This window comes from Cherax quadricarinatus, chromosome 88 (genome assembly GCF_038502225.1).
Source record: "Cherax quadricarinatus isolate ZL_2023a chromosome 88, ASM3850222v1, whole genome shotgun sequence".
In the NCBI taxonomy this organism is placed as follows: Eukaryota; Metazoa; Arthropoda; class Malacostraca; order Decapoda; family Parastacidae; genus Cherax; species Cherax quadricarinatus.
This window is the reverse complement of record NC_091379.1, coordinates 14058637-14085089: the sequence shown is the minus strand read 5'-3', so window position 1 is coordinate 14085089 and position 26453 is coordinate 14058637. Positions and strand designations below refer to the sequence as shown.

At 41.7% G+C, this 26453-nt stretch overlaps 1 protein-coding gene across 3 annotated transcripts in view; it reads right to left on the bottom strand.

The window, feature by feature from the left end:
- Nucleotides 1–26011, bottom strand: part of LOC138851066 (uncharacterized) — a 101119-nt gene extending 75108 nt beyond the window's left edge. For all 3 annotated transcript variants that reach the window (XM_070103993.1, XM_070103992.1, XM_070103994.1), the window contains exon 1: nucleotides 25806–26011. The gene's annotated coding sequence lies outside the window, so the exon portion shown is untranslated. The remainder of the gene's footprint in view (nucleotides 1–25805) is intronic.
- Between the last annotated feature and the right edge of the window lie 442 nt (nucleotides 26012–26453).

Below are 26453 nucleotides of genomic sequence, written 5' to 3'. Positions count from 1 at the left end.
TTTTTTAATTTCTTACTGTATCAAAATTTTTAAATGCAACTTTCTTTGATTTTAAAGGATTTATCAAATAAGGATTTTGGGTATTTTAGATTATTTGCTATTTCATAAATCTTCAAGATTTCTTCATCTATGAACTCTGGGCTGCAATTAGACAAAGTTCTCAAAAACATTGATGAAAATATAGAAAGTTTAACTCCATCTTGATATGTAGAATAATAGTGCACATAGGAACAATTATTTGTTGGCTTGCTATATATTTTAAATTTAAAATCAGAGTTTCCCTTTATAATTAAGACAGCTATAAGAAGACAATGAGTTATTTTATTCAAACTCAACACTAAAATTTTTTTAATAAGGTAAACTATTTTATTCAGCAAGAAAATGGGTTATATCTATATTCTTAGTCATTATGCATAAAACATCATTACCACATAGCTCTATTGGGAAGGTTTTTCTTAAAGTCTTTTTTCAAAGTATTCCATTTACAAATTGCTTTGGACGGGTGAGAGAGGATTTCTCATTGCCATACCAAACTGAGTGTAAAATTCATCATTAAACACAAACTTTGCATCAACTATATAAAGCGTGGAAAATTTTTATATACTTTTCCAAAATTAATAGTACATAAATTTTTATAATGAAATAAGTGTGAATTGTGTTGCTGTTGGTTTAAAATTAATTTACGAGTGAAAAAGGAACCAACAGACGAGATAGTCAGGCGGAGGGGACGACGCCATAAAGGAAAAATAGTAGCAGACTGGTCAGAATAACCAGCTAATTCAGTTCATCGTCATCGGGGCTAAATTGGAATGGAGTAGCCTCAGCCAAAACATAATGTGGTAATGCCCTACACAGCAAACTGAGAAGAAAATATGCATGAGACCACTGGAATATAGTGGTAAAAGTGGGAAATATGGAGGGATACTGGTGACTTCCTACAGCACACCGTTGGGATAGGTAATGTTACCTTTGTTCAGTAGTCTTATGTTCGACTTCGCATTTCTTGTTGACTAGGTAGCATTAGGTGGTCCAAATTGGCAAGTGGTAATATTAAACAGTTAGTTATATATGTACTATATGATTATATTGAATGATATGTAAAATTCACTCTACCATCTTGTTCAGTCAATCCCCAAGAAAAATTATACAGTCCACACTTTAAATAATAGTACCAGAATTACTGGTTATGTTTCATTAAATATTAATGTATAATTTTACATCCCAGTTTTGTGTGAGAGTGGTGTGAGGGTTGTGGGTATCAGAGGAGACACTTTCCTGTGACTTAGAGTGTCTTAAATCCCACCTACCTCAGAGGTGCAACAAAACTGGTAACTGGTGTTTGTCTTAGTTGCATCCTACCCAAATTGCCTGTATGAATGTAATAGTGAAGTTCATACAGATAATTTCTCACAAGCTTAATAAATCATTAATGATGCCCCGTGGACTGGTGGCTAAAGCTCTCACATCACACAGCAAGGTTCCGGGTTCGATTCCCGGCGAGGGTAGAAACGTTGGGGAGACTTCCCCATATTTCTTATTCTCGAGTTACTAAATGACTTCTCACCTCTGGGGTCCCAACTTCCTCAGCCTCCTCTGTGGTTAGCCCTTCCACAGTTACCCCTGTCTCCAATTCTTTTGCAGTCCTGGAGTCTTAGGTCCCTACCTCGCCACCTCATTCTGATCTCACTTCTTCATTGTCTCGCTCACAAGTTTTCTGTCTACAAAACTTCGTACAGTAACTCCTCCCCATCGCCCCTCTACTTCTCTAAAGTCCAAAAAATTCTCATTGCTAAAATTTTCTTTTAACCCCTCCTTCCCTTCTACCTGCACATTTTTCTTTCCAGTCTCTGTACCTGTTTCGTCACCTCTAACTGCCTCTGTTACGAGTGTGGAAGTTCATCATCCTCCCAGGTACCTTACTCTCCTGTCCCCTCCCAAGCTTCTTCTCCAGTTCCCTCTAACCTTTTGTCCCCCCCCCCCTACTTTGGCAAACTCCATCGTCGCCCCAATCTTTACTCACCCTCCTCCTTCCATCTGCAGTATCTTTCCATATACAATGTCCTTGTCCTCTGAAACACTTGAAGCTATCTCTGAGGAGACTAGGCCACTGATGGACACTGATCCACCTCCTGTTCCTACTCTTCACTCTTCTCTGTCTGCACAACTCCTTTTTTTGCAGCGTCCCAATCCCTCACTGCTTGTTTGTTTTCCGCTGCCTCCACATGTGGACTTTTGTAACCCTTCTAGTCCAAAGATACCTCTACCTTCATATTATATCTTTCTCTTCGCAAATCATGGCTTATTTGCAGTGGAATATCCATGGCCTCAGAGGTAACCGGTGTGAGCTTCAGGTGTTGCTCTCCCAGTTTTCCCTTGTTTGTGTTTGTTTACAAGAACCCAAATTATACTCTGCTGTTATCCATCCCATCTCGGGCTATGTTTTATTATATTTATCGGATCGTTTTCTCGATGGAACCTTTAATGAAAGTGCACTTCTTATATGCACCAGTATTCCGTATCGTCAGCTCTTTGTTCATACTTTGCTGCATTACACTGTAGCCTGCATCCACTTGAATAAGTGGTATACAATCTGTTTTTTGTATCTCTCTCCTTCTCGGGTATTATCTATCCCAGATGTTGCACTTCTTGTGCAACATCTTCACATTCTATACCCCAAACCTCAGGCAGGCATTCTCAGAGGTGCGTGCCTTGCTGGTCTCCTGCTTGTTCTCGGGCAATACGTTTGGAATGCAGTGCGTGGGGCAGGTATTGGTACAATAGAACCACAGAGCAATTCCTTGATTTAAGCAGAGGAGAGTGGTTGCCAGCCATGTCATCAGTGACACTAAACACACTTGCTGGCGGGATTGTTTCTATTGTCACTTCGGCTTCCTCTATGAGTGTAGTCTGGAAAAAAGTATGGAACCTGAGTGGTAAATACTCTCCCTACCCGGCTTGCGCTCTTCAGGTTGCCGGTGTCACTATAGCAAACCTTCTTGACGTTGCCACCGAAATTGGTAATCATCTTGTCCATATCTCTCAGGGGCTCCATCTATGCCCCTTGTTTTTTTCCTCCAAGTCTGCCAGAGAGTTAGAGCCCTTAAACTTTTCTTCTATCAGGGAAGAATCTTAAGTAAGTAAGTAAGTTTATTCAGGTATCCACAAATACAGTTACATAGAATTATCATACATAGCAGCATATGTGTAGAGAACCTGGGATAACCCAAAAAAGTCAGACAGAGTGACTTATTTCCATTGGGGTCCTTTTATCTTATTATTATAATATAAAGGTTATAATATTTTCTTATTATTCTATAATGAAGATAACATCTTATTATCATACTAAAAAGACTATCTACTACACGAGGGTCATTAATACTATCTACAATACGAGGGTCATTACTAGGAATAAGGTAAAATTACACGTGTGTTAGCTAAATAATAAAAAATCATTCCCCTCCCTTTCTGTAGCTACATTCATCAGACACCTCTTGGTATTCTTCTTTAACTGGTTCATGCTATGACTGGCTTTGACATGTGTGGGCAGTCTGTTCCATTCCACTGACTGTGGCTACTACAAAGTTGTGCTCTAACTCCACATTCTGTCGGCAGGGGTTCTGATCCCGTTTTGTTGATTTTGACAATTTGTCTCCTGTTGCTAAGGTAGGACTTAAACCAGTTTACAGAACCTATACCGATAGCTTGAAGTTTCTTACATAATATATTGTGGTTGACAGTATCGAAGGCCTTTTGCAGGTCTAAGGTTACCATACCTATGAGGTTCCCCATTGACATTTTAATTCTCAGGCAATCCATCAGATTAATTAGGGAGGTGTCGGTTGAGCAAGATCTAAAGCCTGATTGATAGCTATGGAGAATGTTGTAAAGTAAAAGGACACAAGTGCAACTAATGTGACATTTTATTGTGGCAACGTTTCGCTCTCCAGGAGCTTTGTCAAGCCGATACAAACAGTATATGGACACAGGGTACATAAAGCTCAGAGTGAGATGTAATACTAGTGAGGTACCATTTCCATGTTCACTAATGGTAATAGTAGCAGTAGCAGTAATAGTAGTAGTGACAAAAGCTGTAGCAGTAGTAGTAGTAATACAATATGGTAGAGCAATTAATTCGTACATGAGTAAAAGGATATTAAAGCAATTACTTGGGTAACATAAAATAGGTTGGACAAATAGAGGCAGCCTGTTTCAGTGTTCACTCTCTGTAAAGTGCTTTGTGTAGTATAACAGGAGAGACTATGTGATGGCAGGGTTTACTGTTTTCAGGAGGATTCTTGCTAAGACTTCAGAGATGGTGAAGCTGCCGTTGTTTTGTTTAATAGTATTCGAAACAGCGATCAATGCTGATTCGAGGCACTTGCGTCTGCAGAAATTAGTTTCTTTGATCACTAATTGGGCGTCTCTGAATTTCATGAGATGATTGGTGGAATTTCGGTGTTGTACACAGGCGTTGTTCAAGTTATCGTTCCTACATGCGTAAATGTGTTCAATGAGGCGGGTGTCGAGGTTTCTTGCTGTTTCACCTACGTAAATCTTGTCACAGCTTCCACAGGGTATAGTGTAAACTCCTGCATTGACTGGTTCGTGGTGCTTTGATTTTGTCCTGGTTAGATCCTTTATTGAAGTGCTGGAAGCGATGGCGACTCTGGTGTTAGCTTGTGAAAGTACTTTAGAAACGTTCAGTGCAACCTGGCTGTTGGGAAGAATTATAACTTTGTTGGGAGCGGTGTTGATGCGTGGAGAATTTATGATCTGAAGAGCTCTTTTCTTGCAGTCTTTGATGAAAAAAGAAGGAAAATGTAACTCAGTGAATGTTTGGTGAATATATGTACATTCCTCGTCAAGAAACTCAGGATAAATTACCAAAAACAACTGGTGGGAGCTCCATTGTTGGTGCTAGGGAGGATAGAAGTAAGACAGGGAAACATGCACCAACAGGGAATACAGTCACAGAAACCCAAGGCAAACGGAAACCAAGCCTGTGCACATACTATGCACTTGGTATCTGCTGGCATGGGAAATCTGGAAAAACAGATGGGACATGCAACTATGACCACCCTAGAAAATGTCATGCCCATATGACAACAGGAAAATGCAAACTCCCTTCCTGTAAGCTTTTTCACCCTGAAATGTGTACCTCTTCAGTACAGGAAAGACAGTGCTATAACTTAAATTGCCAGGCATACCATCTAAAGGGGACAAAAAGATACAAAACATCCAGGCCATGGGAAAACCTGGGTAGCCACAGCCACTCAAGAGGGAGAGGTTTTTTAGTGCCAGGAAGGAAAAAAAACTGGCAGGAAATGGCAGAAATCGTACACCAAATCCAGTCATTCCTGGAGTGGAACCACAGTCGATGGCCTCCACTCCAAACCAACAGATACAGATACTAATGCCGGAAAAAAAATCCCCCCCCAGTACCAACAATACCACCAGTCTGATGACATTCTTCTTTGCAAATATACAGGGTCTAAAGCCAGCAACAAACAACAAAATACCTTTCATCCGTGAACTGCTTGCAGAGGCAAAGGCAATGTTCGCGGCTTTCACTGAGACCCACATAAAGGATCACTTGGACAACGAAATATGGATCCCAGGTTACAACCTATACAGATGTGACAGAGTGAACAGGCAAAAGGGGGGGGGTTGGCCTGTACATTGCAGAGTCACTTGTTTGCACAGAACTGCTTAATGCCTCAAATGACGTAGTGGAAGTTTTAGCAGTAAAGGTCGAGAACCAAAACCTAGTCATTGTGGTAGTCTACAAGCCTCCGGATGCAACATCCCAGCAATTCCAGGAACAGCTGTTAAAAATTGACCACTGTCTGGAAAATCTTCCAGCTCCTGCACCCAACATCTTGCTCCTGGGGGATTTCAACTTAAGGCACCTAAAATGGAGGAATATAGCAAATAATATTGTTGCAGTAATAACACCAGGAGGCAGCTCTGATGAAAACTCACACTCACACGAGCTTTTAAATCTCTGCACAAAATTCAATTTAAACCAGCAAATAATAGAGCCTACTAGACTGGAGAATACACTAGACCTCATCTTCACTAACAATGATGATCTGATAAGAAATGTCACCATATCAAAAACAATATACTCAGATCACAACATAATTGAGGTTCAGACATGTATGCGTGGAGCCCCAGACCGACAAAATGAGACTAGTCACGAGGGAGCATTCACCAAATTCAACTTCAATAACAAAAACATAAAGTGGGACCAAGTAAACCAAGTCCTAACCGATATAAGCTGGGAAGATATACTAAGCAACACAGACCCAAACTTATGCCTAGAACAGATTAACTCGGTGGCACTCGATGTATGCACAAGGCTTATTCCTCTAAGAAAAAGGAGGAGTAGATGTAAAATAGAAAGAGACAGGCGCTCCCTTTACAGGCGACGGAAAAGAATAACAGAGCGGCTAAAAGAGGTCAATATATCTGAAATGCGCAGGGAGACACTGGTCAGAGAAATAGCAAGCATCGAACTTAAGCTAAAAGAATCCTTTAGGAGTCAGGAATCGCGGGAAGAACTAAAAGCCATAAATGAAATCGAAAGAAACCCAAAGTATTTCTTCTCCTATGCCAAATCAAAATCGAGAACAACGTCCAGTATTGGGCCCCTACTTAAACAAGATGGGTCCTACACAGATGACAGCAAGGAAATGAGTGAGCTACTCAAGTCCCAATATGACTCAGTTTTTAGCAAGCCGCTAACCAGACTGAGAGTCGAAGATCAAAATGAATTTTTTATGAGAGAGCCACAAAATTTGATTAACACAAGCCTATCCGATGTTATCCTGACGCCAAATGACTTCGAACAGGCGATAAATGACATGCCCATGCACTCTGCCCCAGGGCCAGACTCATGGAACTCTGTGTTCATCAAGAACTGCAAGAAGCCCCTATCACGAGCCTTTTCCATCCTATGGAGAGGGAGCATGGACACGGGGGTCGTCCCTCAGTTACTAAAAACAACAGACATAGCCCCACTCCACAAAGGGGGCAGTAAAGCAACAGCAAAGAACTACAGACCAATAGCACTAACATCCCATATCATAAAAATCTTTGAAAGGGTCCTAAGAAGCAAGATCACCACCCATCTAGAAACCCATCAGTTACACAACCCAGGGCAACATGGGTTTAGAACAGGTCGCTCCTGTCTGTCTCAACTACTGGATCACTACGACAAGGTCCTAAATGCACTAGAAGACAAAAAGAATGCAGATGTAATATATACAGACTTTGCAAAAGCCTTCGACAAGTGTGACCATGGCGTAATAGCACACAAAATGCGCGCTAAAGGAATAACAGGAAAAGTCGGTCGATGGATCTATAATTTCCTCACTAACAGAACACAGAGAGTAGTCGTCAACAGAGTAAAGTCCGAGGCAGCTACGGTGAAAAGCTCTGTTCCACAAGGCACAGTACTAGCTCCCATCTTGTTCCTCATCCTCATATCCGACATAGACAAGGATGTCAGCCACAGCACCGTGTCTTCCTTTGCAGATGACACCCGAATCTGCATGACAGTGTCTTCCATTGCAGACACTGCAAGGCTCCAGGCGGACATCAACCAAATCTTTCAGTGGGCTGCAGAAAACAATATGAAGTTCAACGATGAGAAATTTCAATTACTCAGATATGGTAAACATGAGGAAATTAAATCTTCATCAGAGTACAAAACAAATTCTGGCCACAAAATAGAGCGAAACACCAACGTCAAAGACCTGGGAGTGATTATGTCGGAGGATCTCACCTTCAAGGACCATAACATTGTATCAATCGCATCTGCTAGAAAAATGACAGGATGGATAATGAGAACCTTCAAAACTAGGGAGGCCAAGCCCATGATGACACTCTTCAGGTCACTTGTTCTATCTAGGCTGGAATATTGCTGCACTCTAACAGCACCTTTCAAGGCAGGTGAAATTGCCGACCTAGAAAATGTACAGAGAACTTTCACGGCGCGCATAACGGAGATAAAACACCTCAATTACTGGGAGCGCTTGAGGTTTCTAAACCTGTATTCCCTGGAACGCAGGAGGGAGAGATACATGATTATATACACCTGGAAAATCCTAGAGGGACTAGTACCGAACTTGCACACGAAAATCACTCACTACGAAAGCAAAAGACTTGGCAGACGATGCACCATCCCCCCAATGAAAAGCAGGGGTGTCACTAGCACGTTAAGAGACCATACAATAAGTGTCAGGGGCCCGAGACTGTTCAACTGCCTCCCAGCACACATAAGGGGGATTACCAACAGACCCCTGGCAGTCTTCAAGCTGGCACTGGACAAGCACCTAAAGTCAGTTCCTGATCAGCCGGGCTGTGGCTCGTACGTTGGTTTGCGTGCAGCCAGCAGCAACAGCCTGGTTGATCAGGCGCTGATCCACCAGGAGGCCTGGTCACAGACCGGGCCGCGGGGGCGTTGACCCCCGAAACTCTCTCCAGGTAAACTACAAATTCGGAATGCTCTTAGGAAAAACCCGATGATGATGCCTCTTTTGGTCTTGGTATCTTGACTGGAATAGAAGTGTGTGAGATCATTTTTATTGGTAGGTTTCCGATAAACTTGAAACCTTATGTTGTTGTCTACTTTGTGAATGAGGACGTCGAGGAAAGGTAGCTTGTCATTGGACTCTTCCTCTAGAGTAAACTGGATCGCCGGTTCAACTGCGTTGAGCCTTGCCTGAAGATTCCGTACATCAAAATGTTTGGGAGTTATTACGAGGACATCGTCCACGTAACGTAACCAAGTGAAGCTTTAAGGGATGATGTTTGTGAAGTGTTCGGACTCTAGGTGTTCCATGTATAAGTTGGCTAGGACGGCACTGATGGGGGACCCCATTCCCATGCCGTAGGTTTGTTTGTAGAGCTTGTTATTGAAAGAAAAACAGTTGAAATTAACACAGAGTTCAATTAGTCAACAAAATCTCCGGGAGGTAGAGGAAGATTAAGGTCCTGATTGACTTTACGTCGTAGAACCTCGATGGCTTTTGTGGTAGGTACATGGAGAATGTTGTTGCCACTAAGGTACTTAACTACTTGAGAGTACACCGCCCTCTCTAAAATTTTGGATATTATACTGAGTATACTAACAGGCCTATAGCTGCTTACATCAGACCTACTATTTTTCTTGAAGATAATGTGCCTTTTACACTTCTGGAGCTGGAGGCAACACTCTCCGTTTGCCGATCATCCGCAGCTGAGCCTGACTTCATTCATATTTGTATGCTGCAGCATTTGCATCAGTCAACTCTTGCTGCCCTTTTACTACTCTTTAATCGTATTTGGTCAAAAGGAGTTCTTCCCCAGCTATGGAAATCTGCCATTGTTCTCCGTTTCCACAAACCGGGCACTACGGGACATGATGCATCCCACTATCGTCCCATTGCTCTTACCAGTGCAATTTGCAAGGTGATGGAACATCTGGTAAATAGACGTTTGATGTGGTATTTAGAGACATACAATAGTCTCTCTGCTAGTCAATATGGCTTTCGTAAGGGACGTTCTACTATTGTCCCCTTACTTCACTTAGATACATATGTTCGTAATGCCTTTGCAAATAACCACTTAGTTATCGCCATCTTTTTTGACCTTGAGAAGGCCTATGACACAACTTGGCTCAGGCCCACTCCTTAGGCCTCCGAGGCAACCTACCATTTTTCCTTGATAACTTCTTATGTGAGAGACATTTCTGTGTTCGGGTTAATAATATGCTTTCCCCGTACTTTGTCCAAGCTGAAGGGGGCCCTCGGGCAAAAAATTGTAGCTCTTTTGTTTACCGTCCGATTTCCTCCAGTTTTGGTGCACAATATAAAGTGTTTTCACTCTTTCTTGAAAATGTTTATCAAAAATATACCTCAAACAACAACTGAGAAAAGACTGAAAAAGGACTGATTTACTGAAAATGCCCTTGTGTAAAACATTTTTCCTATATGGGACGACGAAAGGTTGTTTGGACACTTGGTGCCGAGAGAACAATGCTTATACGAATTTTATACGTGACCTGACCTCTAAATAACTTATCTTTATTTCACAAAAAAATAAAGTTTGTTAGTTCTTGGAATGTTGCAAAAAAATCTTCCCTTTACTCCCTCATAACTCTCAAAGTATTAGTAATATTTCCAAAAATTGCACGAAGGAAATTAGAGAAATCATTATTCTACAATTTCTGTAAATATTATTCCATTTAATTAAGTAATAAAGGCAGAAATAGGTACATTAGGTGAATAAGTTACTTCCGAGATATTGGCCGGGAGCGCCGGCCGGCCCCCCGTCTCAAAAAAAAAAAATTCTCGAAAATCGCGTTTGTTTGGGTGTATTTCTTAGTAAACTGATGTTCTAGTGCAGTTATCCTCTACAAAACACCGTTTTCTCTTACTCAAAGACGACATGGAGGAGTAACTCATTTATATCGAAATATTCCCGATAATCTCTCGCCATATTATGGCCTATTTTATTCAGTCTAGAGTATATAACATGTTTGTATGTTATTTAGAGTGTTTATTATATCATATTAGATCAATTCTGATAGATAAATAAGCCGTAGAGTTGATATATAAGCTGATATAAGCGTAATAATGAAGTTATTTCTCCTGGCACTCTCTGGAGCTGTGGTAGGCCTGGTAGGCTCAAAGTCTACGGATAAGCTCCGTCTACTGTTTTATGATGCCAAATAGTCAGTTATTATATTAGAAAGAATAATGCAAGAAAAAGCGATGAAAAACAAGGAAAAAATTCCAAAATATATATGGGCTGTGAGCAGACGTGATCCCCATATCACCGTCACCTTACCTGATATAAATGACTATAATTTCTTGTAGAAACGTCGTAAAACATCCATTCTGGTACCATTGTGTTGCCAAAGAGTTAAGCTATTTTTCGGTATATATATAACTCTCTTTCCATAATTTTTCCATTTTTGGTTGAGCGCGCGCAGAAACTTGCCCGAGGACCCACTTCAAATTACTTTCACCAGACGTTCTGTCGTCTCTGATCATCCATTGTACCTATATGGCTCGCGTATCCCAGATCAGCCGGGCTGTGGCTCGTACGTTGGTTTGCGTGCAGCCAGCAGCAACAGCCTGGTTGATCAGGCGCTGATCCACCAGGAGGCCTGGTCACAGACCGGGCCGCGGGGGCGTTGACCCCCGAAACTCTCTCCAGGTAAACTCCAGGTAAGGTCAGGTTTCGCAACCTTCTGTTTGATGGTAGGTTATCCTGGAAACCTCACACTACCTCTCTAAAGGCAACTTGCCAAAGCTGGCTGAACCTCCTTGAAGCCCTCGCTCATCTTTCATGAGGGGCTGATCGTAGAACTCTCCTTAAACTACATTCAGCCTAATTTTATCGAACCTCTATTATGGCGACCAGATACAGCGGCCTGTCCCGCAACTCTTTCTTCCTTGATCTCATCCATCAACAAGGATTACCTGACAGGATTACTCTTTACCTGTTGAAAGCCTCTATGCAGAGGCGAATATTCCATCCTTGACCGATCGCCATGATGCTCATTGCCTTCGCTATTATGTTCGCTCTCATGACCTCCACAATCCTTCCATATATAGGATAGTCACGAATGTTAGTAGAAGTTCTTTGTTTGTTTGTCGCCCCTGTTTACTCCATCCCTTTTTTCTTCGCCTACATTCACTCTTGTCTTCTCCTCAGTTACCACCTTTTTATGTTAGTGGAGCATCTAATTTTTCCTACTCCCTTGGGAAGTTTCGACAGTTCGTGCGTGTTCTTTCCCACTGCTATGTGTGAAAGCCTAACTGCCTACGGTGGCTTCTCGCTAGTAAGTAAGTAAGTAAGTTTATTCAGGTATACACAAATACAGTTACATAGAATTATCATACATAGCAGCATATGTGTAGAGAACCTAGGATAACCCAAAAAAGTCAGACAGAGTGACTTATTTCCATTGGGGTCCTTTTTCGCTCTCTTTTTCTTAACCACTTCCGATCTCATTCTCATCCCATCACAGTGTACACCAATGGTTCCAAGTCTTCTGATGGCGTCGGATACGCAGCAGTGTTTCCAAACAGCATCATGCGAGGGCATTTATTATCTTCAGCTAGCATTTTTACGGCTGAATTGTGTGATTCTCATAGTGCTTATCCTTATTGTATCTATGCCTGTGTCACCATTTGTGGTAGTTTCAAACTCCCTTAGTGATTTACAGGCTGTAAGAAAATTTGATTCACTTCATCCTCTAGTTATTCATATCCAATTTTGGTTACGTAGTATCTCTGGCAAGCACAACGATATTGTTTTTGTTGGGTCCCTGGTCATGTTGACGTACAGGGCAATGAACAGGCAGACACTGCTGCACGGTCAGCAGTACATGACCTCCCAGTTTCATACAGAGATGTTCTGTTCACAGACTAATTTGCTACCCACCTTCGCACCCGCTGGCAAAAACGCTGGTCTGATCTGCTAAATAACAAATTAAATTCTATAAAACAAAGTATATGTTTCTGGCCGTCTTCTCATCATTGTCGAGGTTGGAACTCTACTCTCTACCGTCTTCGCATCGGCCACACTCGTCTTACTCACATAGAGAGGTACCTTGTTCCACTATGTGAGAATTGTCAAGTTCCAGTATCTGTTAGCCACATTCTATTGGACTGTCTACTCTATCAACGAGCACGCAGAATTTACCTCCAACGTCGTCATCGTTCTACTGCCCTTACTTTACCTTCCCTTCTTGCTAATGGACCCTCCTTTAACCCAGACACTCTCATTGACTCTTTGACAGCAGCTGATTTACTCCAAAACTCTGAAGATGATGCCTCTAGCTTTCCTCACAGCCCTTTCTACCTCACTCTCTTCCTACCCTCTACCCCTGTACTATCCCCTGCCCTGCTGCACTGCATTACCTAATAATAATCCCTCTCCCTCTTGCTACCCCCTACCCCTGCACCCTTCCCTGCCCTGCTGCACTGTATGCCCCTTGTAGGTTTAGTGCTTCTTTTTTATAATAATAAATACGATAATCCCATTATTATCTTTCTTAACAATGTGTATAATTTTCTCATAATAAGACTGATAATTACATGCACAAGGCATGCACAGGCATCCTCGTGTTTCTTGCACTGAGTGTGCGACTTTGTCACAATAACACTGCTGATTACAAACACAGCATTCTCTTACCATCCACACCTTATGGTGTAAGTGTTTGTCGTAACCAGACGCAATTAAATCTGCACGATCCGAGAAAGGTATCCCCGTATCCCATAACTCCAGACCTATTTACCTTAGTGCACGCAAAAGGCGTAGCAGATGAGCCTGGAAACCCAGGCTCATCGACAAGTTGAAGGTCCCTTAAGAGAGGTGCTTTGGTACCTTTGAGAGGCTGTTTATCCGAGGAGTTGAACCTATCTATCCTTTCCTTAAGTTGAACCTGATTTTTGCCCCCATTCCTCCGGATGCTGTGTAACCTTACTGGTGTAACGTACCACAAGGATGTAACAATATTATTAAATTAAAAATACCTCATTTGATCAGCTTCATTCCTGTAGCACTAGTGGATCTTGTCAAAAAAAGATTCGAGGCGTTAGTAATAATAATAATAATAATAATAATAATAATAATAATAGCTAATAATAATAATAATAATAATAATAATAATAATAATAATAATAATAATAATAATAATAATAATAATAATAATAATAATAATAATAATAATAATAACCTCTTGATTAGAACTTTTAGCGTAAAACACTCAAGAAGTCTCACACCTGTAACTTAGTATAATTAAAGGCTCAAAATACTTGCGAGGACCAAGAACTGTTGTAATCTGGACCTCCTTTAATGGAATATACACCAGCATTAATAATTTGAAGTCGATCAATTAAATCATTCCCCAGTTATCACACGAAAATTAATTTCTCAATTTATTTACTGAAAGTCACAAATTTCTACTTTGCCCACTGACAACTCCAATTTACCACTAAGAAAATACACTAGTGAGAAAGGAATGAAGCCAAGTGGACGAAGTATCCTCAATTTATATCATTGAAAAGGGTACCTTTTTAAGTAGGGCACACTTGTGCTGAAAGTTTGAAGGTAATCAAAACAAGACGCTCTCACATTATCACACACTGTGAACCCATATGCAAATGAATGTACAAAATATATTGGAAAACTTGCATACATACAGTCTGCCTTGCTGGACAGATCTCTTAAGAGACTACTGGAGGCCCAATTTTCCCCATTTATTATTGAATTTAAATACAATATTTACACTAATATTCTGGGTATTCTGATTAACCACGCCGGTTACCTTGACTCACAAACCTGGTCATATTGCCTCCCAAAGCTGTCTACCACATATCCCCAAGATGGTTACTCTGCTTACCCAAGCTTATTACCTAGGCGTCCCAAGCTGACTTCCTAACCTCGTGACAGAATACAAAGCTGGTTATCCCGAAATCTGAAGTTGACGACTATTTCACTAAGCTGACTCCCTGGATCACTGGTTACTCCTAGATCACTGGTTACTCCTGGATCACTGGTTGCTCCTGGATCACTGGTTACTTCCGGATCACTGGTTACTCCCGGATCACTGGTTGCTCCTGGATCACTGGTTACTCCTGGATCACTGATTACTCCTGGACCACTGGTTACTTCCGGATCACTGGTTACTCCCGGATCACTGGTTACTCCTGGATCACTGGTTACTCCTGGATCACTGGTTACTCCTGCATCACTGGTTACTCCTGGATCACTGGTTACTCCTGGATCACTGGTTACTCCTGGATCAATGGTTACTTCCAGATCACTGGTTACTCCCAGATCACTGGTTACTCCTGGATCACTGGTTACTCCTGGATCACTGGTTACTCCTGGATCACTCTCAGTAGTAGTAACCAGTTACCAGTAACCACTGTGCCAGTTGACTCACGACCAACCGTCTCTGCCTGAGTCACTGTCTATTCATATATTCATATTGTGCTGACCTGGCATTATTCAAAGACCCTATGGGTACTGGGCAGCCAGGCAAGCAGTTAGTTGACGAGAGTGAGCGAGGAGACAAGGTAACGGCTGTCAGGGCTCTCTCCACATATCTGTAATTATACGTACTACCAGCCTACGTGAGTATTTCTATACCTAATTCCACGTGTCGAACTCCCACATGATAAATGGTGACAGCGGTGTGGAGCGTGGATTTACGTTTTTAAGGGTAATTCAAGACGTTAGAAGGCTGTTTGTGAGTAGCGGCAGGGTCAAAGGTGAACCGTCACCCACCAGCTACTACCCTCACTCACCACCTCCAGCCTGCGAGCCTGTTGCAGCCGTTTCAAGCTTCCTGGCTTAGTTCGTGTGCTAATTGCTTCAATCTCCGAGGGGTTGACCCGGATTTTGCAATTAAGCCAGTCAGTAAGCCAGACTGTGGAAGTGAACGCCAGTCAGCCTATCATCCAGCCTGTCTCCTGTCATCCAACTGCTCCTCCGTGCTTTGTGCATCGTTACACGTCTTCCAGTCAGCCATTCTTGTGGGGTAAGCCAGTCAGCCAACCCAGCTTCTAACCCAGCTGAGAGAGAGAAGTAAGCCACGCAGTAAGAAGTAAGCCAAGTTCCTCTGAAGTATTGTCTATATCGCTTTGTGCTCCCTGTTGGATGCTAAGAGTGGTTTTCACCATTCCTGTGGCATAGAGTGGCTTATCAAGCCACCTTCGTGGGTAGTGGCGGGCGGTGCGTCAGCGAGAGTCTCTCCCCCACCGCTCTCCCTCCACACACACCCACCATCAATCACCACCACCAGCCACCCACCTCATCTACCTGTGGTTGTTTGCACCCTTGTACCGGGTCCTACTACTGTTTTGGCTCACTTAATTGGTCAAGAGATTTTAGGTGAGTGCCAACGATAAAACCCAATTATGGAGTCTACCGAGAGAGCGCATTTCTTCCGACAACAGTGAGTGTAGGAGGCGTCAGGACAACTGCGCAGGACAACCTACAACCTACCCTCATCACCAGTAATCACCCGACTACTACAGACTTCAGTGATAATTTAGAGACATTTTTCTTGCATTTAAAGACATTTGCATGTGTGAGACATTTATAGTAAATTGCTTGTGTACTCTAAACCTTGTGTTTTCAGTTTCTTTGACTCATTATTTTTACAATATTTTTCAGTGTTTTCACTTATCTTATATTTTTTTTTATCTGTGTTTTTCTTTATGCTACTCCTGTCTGTAGTAAGTATTATTGTGTAGTGTACCAGTCAGTCACTCTGTGTGAAGTGATTCATTTTTTTTATTGTATTCTTTCAGCATTGTATTCTCCAGTAATTGTCATTGTATTTCATGCAGTGATATTCACCCCAGTATACCAAATTATCCATTTATTTCTATGTGTGTCCTTTTTTCGTATGACAGCAGTGTCTCATTCCTCTAATTTTTTTCGCAGACTGTGTACCATTATTTTTGCCAGCAAATTTTTGTCGTATCAGTCACAGCAAGATTTTGTTGTAAGAATATACTAATAATGTTGTGTGCCCCGCTACTGTAAGTGTTAATTTACCCGTTTTGTTCCTTTGTTTTATTTTATTCATATTTTTATATTTCTTTGAACAAATTCACTCTTGATGCAATTTCAATTACTTTTAACGTAAAGTGTTTTTACTCTGCTTGAGTAAATTGTTTTGTCTAATTTACAATTAAGAGTTAAAGTGTTCAATCATTTTTTTTTCTTCATCTTTTAATTTTATCATTTAACCTGAGTTTTCCCAGTGACACTTTATTACTGCAGTGATTATTTCTACATCTTATTTTGTTGCACTTGTTCTGCAGTGAATTATTTTGTTGCACTTGTTCTGCAGTGAATTATTTTGTTGCACTTGTTCTGCAGTGAATTATTTTGTTGCACTTGTTCTGCAGTGAATTATTTTCTTTTATTAATATTTTTATGAATTATATTTTAATCTCGTTTATGCATTCTTAGAAAATACTTAAATTTCCCAGTTAACAATTTAATAATTTTATTTTATACTTTTACATTGATTTAAAATTTAATTAATTATTTTCTTAGCAAGAGTAAAGACAGCTCATTTTGCATTTAATTCAGTCTCCAGTAATATTTTTACTTGTATATTTCAATGTAAATTTTTCTTGACCAATAGTCCTTCACATTGAGTTGTCCTTTCTCTTGCAAGTGTATCTTAGACATTTTTTTTTTATTACTTCTGCAGAATTAGTTGTATATCTTTTATTTCAATTCTAAAATTTTATATCATTTTTATTGTTCATTATTTTTGCCTTATTTGTTCTCGTGCTACTTTGCCATTATGTCTCACATACCGTCAAGTGATACTTTAGTGAATGTCGACACTCAGACCTCTCAGGCTACTGTTGCCCCTGTCATCAGTCCTCACAGTTCCTTAGCGACTGACAGACCGACCCAGACACCGAGATACTATAGTTATACTCGTGATTCCCTTGATGCGTTACCTTTATTCAATGGCCATGTACATAGTCTTGAAGCATGGTTTGCAGCCATTCGTTCTCGTGCTAGTGCTCTAGGTGAAGGTCCTCCTTCAGAGGAAAGTCTTATCAGACTTGCTAAAGAAGCTCTTTATCGATCCCCTGCTGCTGTTCACGTTGTTGATCTCCTTGATATGCGTGACTTCAGGAATCTTACTAAGTGGTCACAATATGAGGAACTGATTCGTTCTTTCCTTGTCCCAGTAAAAACAGCTGATCCATATGTCGTTCTTAGGGAACTAGTGAATGCTACACCCATGAGTAATGAATCGTTGAGTGCATTTGCTGTTAGATTAGACAAACTTTTATCATCATTTATCAATGCTGTCCAATCATCATCTTTTCTCCCTGAAGAGGCTAAACCATTTACAGAATTGCTCGCTAAAATAGCAGCTTTTGGAGCAATTAAAGAACTAATGCCGCCTGCTTCCGTGTGTGCTTATGAGGCTCATCCTCCAACTGTAACGATGGAACCACTTACAGCCTTAAATCATGTACGTTCCTTGTGCCCCCAGGGTACTTTCCCTTGTATTAAAAGTAATTTCACACCTATGCCTCAGTCTGCACCACCTCTTGTTTGTGCCACAGAGACAAATCGTGGTCGTCAACCATCTCAGAGATCACCAAGAACCAGTGTACAGAGTCGTTATACACCTCGTAGTATTCGTAGTACATTCAGTAACCATAGTCGGCGGAATTGTTACAACTGTGGTTTCCGTGGTCATATTGCAATTAATTGTCCTAATAGTTACCCTAAGAGACGTCGTACTGATGATGAGTACCCAGATCTTCCCTACTGTACTTATCATAGAATACATGGACATGACACATCTGAGTGCAATGCTCTCTATAACCTTCAGTACTCTAGGTCTTTCTTTGGCCGTTCCAACCGCAGAACCCGTAGAGGAAACAGATATCGTGGTTCTCAAAATAACCAGAACCAGGCTCATTCTTCCAATTCTCAAACTAACCAGAACCAGGCTCGTTCTTCCAATTCGGGGGAATTCGAGCGCCCCAGTCAAACCGTCCCATGGTGACAGTAGGTGATAATGAGTACACCGTCCCCGTTCACAATTCCTTTGAAGCCTTAAGCAGTCTCGAGAATGACAATCCTGCTGATGATGTTGCTTCACATGTCTCTGACATAGATGATTTTGGGGATGAAGTAGAACAAGTCTTTTCTGATGACAATCCACCCTTTTGTTTGCACATAACTTCCAATGCAACCATAGGCCCTATAGTGCAAGCATCTGTTTATAATGCGCCCGTTCATTTGTTCATGGACTCTGGTGTGCAAGTCAATATTATTAGGTCTAGTTTGTTTAAGGATAAGAAGTTACGACATGTCCTTCTCGTAGAACCGACTCATGTGTCCTCCCTTAGTGGAGTAGCTGGTTCTCACCTGCGTGTCCGAGGTCGGACTTCCCTAACCTTTTCTATCCAAGGTAGAGACTTCACTGCTTCCTTCCTTGTTGTCGACCAGATTACTTTCCCTGGTGACCTTCTACTGGGCTTTGCTTCCATGCGAGACTTACGCATTGTGCTCGACCCTTATCGATGGCATGCCCAAATTGACGACTTGATCGTTCCATTCTGGGGTTACCAGCTTGGATCAGAAATCTGTTATACTGCTGCAGAGTATGATGTACGGATTAAGTCCTTACAAGCTAATGCATTCTCCAGTAGCGTACCCAAGCGGTCAGGCACTGGTAATTCTGTCACTCCCATCAGTGTTCCACCAATACCTTCAGACTTGCAGGATGATGTCTCAAGTGTCCGAGGACACCCAGATTGCCTTGAGTGCACAACCTATCCCTGCAATGACTGCTGGTTCGAGTAGTAGTTTCTCCACAGGGGACGCCTTGTCGGAAAACAATTACTTGAAACTAGTAATGCCATCTCTTGTTGATGTCACATGCCGTCTGCAGAAAGACGTTTCTGTTGCGGCTAGTGCTCTCACTAGAGTGTCTGTAGTTGTTAGTGTTCCAGATGGTGATAACGTCCTAGTTGACAGTGATTCCTGCAAAGTAAAAGGCCTATTTGTTGAACCATCCTTACATGTTGTAAGAGATAGTAAGATCCATTTCTTCCTGGCCAACACTTCTGGTCACAGTGTTTGCCTCAGAGCAAATACCAATCTTGTTGACCTTGTTCACTATCCTTACCCTGTTCAGGTAGAGGATGAGTTGTCACCTGACCAGTGGGTCGGTGCTATTTCTGCCGGGGAGACCTCATCCACTTCACTGGATCAATCTGTTCCACCAGTTGAGGAGAAAGACTTAGCTCCCACTGACTTCCCAGATGAAGTCAAGCGTTTGTTGACTCTGTTGAACAAACGTCGTAAAGCCATTGCTTTACCAGGTGAGAAGATGGGTATAACGAACTTATTGTCCCATCGTATTCCACTTGAACCTGGTACTAGACCTATCTACATACCTGCATACAGAATGCCTCATTCACAAGTTGCTGTCGCAGAAGAATTGATCAATCAAATGCTTGATGATGGAGTTATTGCACCTAGCAATTCCCCTTGGAATGCACCCTTGATACTAGTACCTAAGAAGGATGGTACTTGGCGCCCAGTAATTGACTTTAGGAAGTTAAACGCGAAAACCATTCCAGATCGCTTTCCACTCCCTGTACTGGGTGATCTTTTACGTAATATCGGAGATAACAAAATCTTTTCAACCCTAGATTTGTTACAAGGGTTTTGGCAAGTCCCTCTTCACGAGGACAGCCAAGAGCTAACTGAATTCTCCACTCCTACAGGTCATTATCACTTCCTCCGTATGGCGTTTGGATTACGATCTTCCCCTATCACGTTCTCAAGGCTCATGACTAATATCTTTAGAGGTCTCATAGGTAATGCACTTATGGTGTACTTAGATGACGTAATTGTCATGTCTAAAGACGTGGATACACACTTGAAAAGACTTGATGTAGTACTTGGTAAGCTTGAAGAAGCCAATTTAAAGATCAAACTGTCTAAATGTCAATTTTTCAGATCAGAAATTAAGTTTCTTGGTCACGTAGTCACTCCTAGAGGGGTTACGACTGACCAAAGTAAAGTAACTGCAGTACTAAATTTTCCAACTCCCAAAACTGCTGATGCCGTAAGATCCTTTGTGGGCTTAGCAGGTTTTTATAGATCTTTCATTGCCAATTTTTCTTCCATAGCTGCTCCTCTAACTGAGTTGCTTAAGAAAGATGCTCCTTTTGTTTGGACCTTCCGTCAAGAAAGAGCATTCCACACTCTAAAAGAAAAGCTAACATCTGCTCCAATTTTGAAATTTCCAGATTTTTCTAAGCCCTTCTATCTGACAACTGATGCTAGTTCAATTGGCATAGGTGCCGTACTAGCTCAGAAGACCGATGGCAAGTACAACGCAGTTGCATTTGCTAGCCGAGTCCTTACGAAGGCTGAACGTAATTATACAGTAACTGAGCAAGAAGCTTTAGCAATAGTATGGTCTTTAAAGCACTTTCGAGACATTATTTATCAGTACTCTGTTCATGTCTTGACAGACCATGCTCCACTGATACCCTTATTCCAGAACAAACAACCTACTGGAAGGTTAGCCAGATGGACCTTGACTATCCAAGAGTTCAATCCCACCTTTGAGCATTTACCTGGCAAGTCAAATGTAGTCGCAGATGCCTTATCGCGACATGTTAGTATAGTAACTGCAGACCCTCCATTTAGTGCTGAAGATGTAAAGAATGCTCAACGAACAGATCCCATGTGGTCTGGTGTGATTCGATTCCTGCTCCAGGAAGATCTTATTCTGACTGTGAAGCCACCAGCACCCATCAGTGACTTTCTCATGAACCAAGAATTACTGTATCGAACAGCCGAGTTAGGTACTCCTAGCAGAAGAGTATACCAGTTAGTAATTCCACAGTCACTAGTGAATGTAGCCTTACAGCTAGTTCACGATGTACCAGGTGTTGCACACCCTGGTATGGATCGTTCAGTAAAACAAGCCAGATTGAAATATTTTTGGCCTCGTATGGCAACTGATATTTCTGAGTATGTTAAGAAATGTAGTGTCTGCATGCAACATAAAGGCAATGCTAATGGTCCTAATCCAATCCAAGTGTATCCAACTACTAGTGAACCGTGGGAAAGAGTTGCGCTAGATTTGTTAACTAATTTCCAATGTTCCCTCCAAGGTAACAAACATCTGTGTGTTATGGTAGACCATTTCACCAGATATTGTGAGTTAGTTCCTATTGCAGATAAGACTGCCGAGACAGTAGCTAAAGCGTTTAAAGAACGCATTATCTGCAGGCATACCACTCCTAAGTCCCTAGTAACAGATAATGGAGGTGAATTCTGTAATGAGATTCTTGAAAATTTGTGTACCTTGTACAAGATCTCTAAATCCACCATTGTTCCTCATCATCCTGCCAGCAATGGGTTAGCGGAACGAACCAATAAGAAAGTACTTGATGTCTTGAGAGCCACTATCAATCCCAACAGTGAAACTTGGGATGAAGTTATACCTGATGTGCAGTGTGCTATAAATTCTGCTTACATTGTTTCTATAGGTGACACTCCACATTATGCATTGTATGGTGTAGATAAACGTTTGCCTTATGAGTTGTTATATTCTAATCCGAAACCAAATTACAACCCTGATGATTTCATAGCAACTCGTACCAGCTTAGCTCAAAGTGTTTTTAGAAGAATCCGTGAAACACTTCATAAATCAACAGCTGAATTTACAAGAGTCGCAAACACTCGAGCAAAGCCATCCAAAATCAAAGTAGGTTCGAGAGTTATGCTGATTAACTTTAACAAAACGTCTGCAATGCCAAAGCTTGATCAAAAGTTTGTTGGTCCTTATCGAGTAGTTGAACATATCACTGGTAATAAGTATAAGGTTAGAGAGATTAGTACTGGTCAGTATAAAGAATCGCATTTAGATCATATGAAGTTAGTATGTGATGATAATGATGTTCCAACCCAGACTAATGTGACAGACTCTGACAATCCTCCTGATCCTGTACTCTCTTCCTCTGATACTCAGTCAGACGATCAACCTGAATGTCGTTATTCCCTACGTACACAACAGGTATTGAGAAATCCTCAAGTATCATTTGTAACTTCCAATTCAGATTTGCCTCAAATACAGCATGAGTTATCCAATGCTACAGAGTTTGATCCTCCCAGAGATGACACCCATTCTGCATATGTCAATCTCACCCTAGCAGAGTTGGGGTTAAATGTAAATAACCTGTATAGATGAATAATTACAGTATCAACTTATCAGTATTCAAGAATTTTTTTTTGTGTTCATGTTCTCTCCGCGTTCTGAGAGTTAACAGTCTAGATTTGAGTGCACCGAATCTGCCTTTCTGTTAAACACTCTTTCTTTGTATATATTCCTTCCTCAGAATCCGTAGATCACATGAATACAGATCGATCGATCAAAATTTTTTTTTTTTATCACTTGTAATCTCAACGTTGAGTTCGATGTTCATTTGTTGAGTTTTAAGTTGTGCTATATTATACCTTGTATTGCATTACAGTTTCAGTTACGTAAGCTTCCATTCCAATGTTCTACTTATGTATGTTATAATGTTTAATTGTTGTGTACTTTGACATTGTATAAAATCAGCCCAAGCCTTATACCTGCCATCTCTAGTTTGTATTTGTATGTCGGGATGACATACGTTAGCGTCGCCGAGCTCTCAGTAGTAGTAACCAGTTACCAGTAACCACTGTGCCAGTTGACTCACGACCAACCGTCTCTGCCTGAGTCACTGTCTATTCATATTTTCATATTGTGCTGACCTGGCATTATTCAAAGACCCTATGGGTACTGGGCAGCCAGGCAGGCAGTTAGTTGACGAGAGTGAGCGAGGAGACAAGGTAACGGCTGTCAGGGCTCTCTCCACATATCTGTAATTATACGTACTACCAGCCTACGTGAGTATTTCTATACCTAATTCCACGTGTCGAACTCCCACATGATATCACTGGTTACTCCTGGATCACTGGTTACTCCTGGATCACTGGTTACTCCTGGATCACTGGTTACTCCTGGATCACTGGTTACTCCTGGATCACTGGTTACTCCTGGATCACTGGTTACTCCTGGATCACTAGTTATTCCTGGATCACCTGTTACTCCTGAATGCAGACATAGTTACCACGCTAACGAAGTCGACTTACCAATCTGATTATCCCTAGTTTACTAGGCTGGTCGTCTTGCCTCCATAACCTGGTTATCCTGGCTTCCCAAGATGGTTATCCTGGCTTCCCATGGATCAGCAAGTTGGTTATCCTGGCTTCCCATGGATCAGCAAGTTGGTTATCCTGGCTTCCCATGGATCAGCAAGTTGGTTATCCTGGCTTCCCATGGATCAGCAAGTTGGTTATCCTAGATCACCAAGTTGGTTATTGTTGATAACCATGTTGGTTATCATGGATCATTAATTTGGTTATCTTGGAACACCAAGTTGCTTATGGATCACTAATTTGGTTATCTTGGAACACCAAGTTGCTTATGGATCACTAATTTGGTTATCTTGGAACACCAAGTTGCTTATGGATCACTAATTTGGTTATCTTGGAACACCAAGTTGCTTATGGATAACTAATTTGGTTATCTTGGAACACCAAGTTGGTTATGGATCACTAATTTGGTTATCTTGGAACACCAAGTTGGTTATGGATCACTAATTTGGTTATCTTGGAACACCAAGTTGCTTATGGATCACTAATTTGGTTATCTTGGAACACCAAGTTGGTTATGGATCACCAAGTTGGTTATGGATCACCAAGTTGGTTATGGATAACCAAGTTGGTTGTCCTGGATCACCAAGTTGATTATCCTGGATCACCAAGCTAGTTATCGTGGATCAGCAAACAAGTTACCTTGACTAAAGAAGGTGGATACTTAGGCTCACTAAGCTGGGTACAATGGTCCCCTACACTGATCATAGTGACTCTCCACCTTGACTTCACAGTCTGGTTACCCTGACTTCACAATCTGGTTACCCTGACTTCACAGTCTGGTTACCCTGACTTCACAATCTGGTTACCCTGACTTCACAGTCTGGTTACCCTGACTTCACAATCTGGTTACCCTGACTTCACAGTCTGGTTACCCTGACTTCACAATCTGGTTACCCTGACTTCACAGTCTGGTTACCCTGACTTCACAATCTGGTTAACCTGACTTCACAATCTGGTTACCCTGACTTCACAATCTGGTTCTGACTTCACATCTGGTTACCCTGTTCACAATCCCTGACTTCACAGTCTGTTACCCTGACTTCACAATCTGGTTACCCTGACTGGTTCTGACTTCACATCTGGTTACCCTGACTTCACAGTCTGGTTACCCTGACTTCACAATCTGGTTACCCTGACTTCACAGTCTGGTTACCCTGACTTCACAGTCTGGTTACCCTGACTTCACAATCTGGTTACCCTGACTTCACAGTCTGGTTACCCTGACTTCACAGTCTGGTTACCCTGACTTCACAGTCTGGTTACCCTGACTTCACAGTCTGGTTACCCTGACTTCACAGTCTGGTTACCCTGACTTCACAGTCTGGTTACCCTGACTTCACAGTCTGGTTACCCTGACTTCACAGTCTGGTTACCCTGACTTCACAGTCTGGTTACCCTGACTTCACAGTCTGGTTACCCTGACTTCACAGTCTGGTTACCCTGACTTCACAATCTGGTTACTCTGACTTCACAGTCTGGTTACCCTGACTTCACAATCTGGTTACTCTGACTTCACAATCTGGTTACCCTGACTTCACAGTCTGGTTACCCTGACTTCACAGTCTGGTTACCCTGACTTCACAGTCTGGTTACCCTGACTTCACAATCTGGTTACTCTGACTTCACAATCTGGTTACTCTGACTTCACAATCTGGTTACCCTGACTTCACAGTCTGGTTACCCTGACTTCACAGTCTGGTTACCCTGACTTCACAGTCTGGTTACCCTGACTTCACAGTCTGGTTACCCTGACTTCACAATCTGGTTACTCTGACTTCACAATCTGGTTACTCTGACTTCACAATCTGGTTACCCTGACTTCACAGTCTGGTTACCCTGACTTCACAGTCTGGTTACCCTGACTTCACAGTCTGGTTACCCTGACTTCACAATCTGGTTACCCTGACTTCACAATCTGGTTACCCTGACTTCACAATCTGATTACCCTGACTTCACAATCTGGTTACCCTGACTTCACAGTCTGGTTACCCTGACTTCACATGTTAATATACAATACAGATACTCACTTTAGGTTGGCCACACATAACATAAGACTTGAGCAGCGCTTCTCTCTGTCCCACAGTTCTTCATTTGCTTACACACACACACACACACACACACACACTCACAAGGTTTTTCTAGAGTGTCTTACTGCAAAAATGCATAGAGGTGAATTTTTCAGTGTCTAACTTCTAAAATACACACAAGAACGTTGTTTACAGTGTTTTACTGTACCAACTAACATGAAGTGGCTCCTTAATAACACTTGAGTGTATTATATCTAACCATAAATGTCAAGGGTCATCATCTCCTGAGTTGTAACATCCTGTTTGTGTGTCAACACTTAAGAAATTCCAAATTTGTATTTTTACACTTAGAAAACAATACATGCTTTATGAACTACTGTAATACCTCATGCGCACACACACACACACACACACACACACACACACACACACACACACACACACACACACACATACACACACACACACACACACACACACACACACACACACACACACACACACACACACACACACACACACACACACACACACACACACACACACACACACACACACACACACACACACACACACACACACACACACACACACACACACACTAACTAACACACACACACACTAACTAACACACACACACACATACAC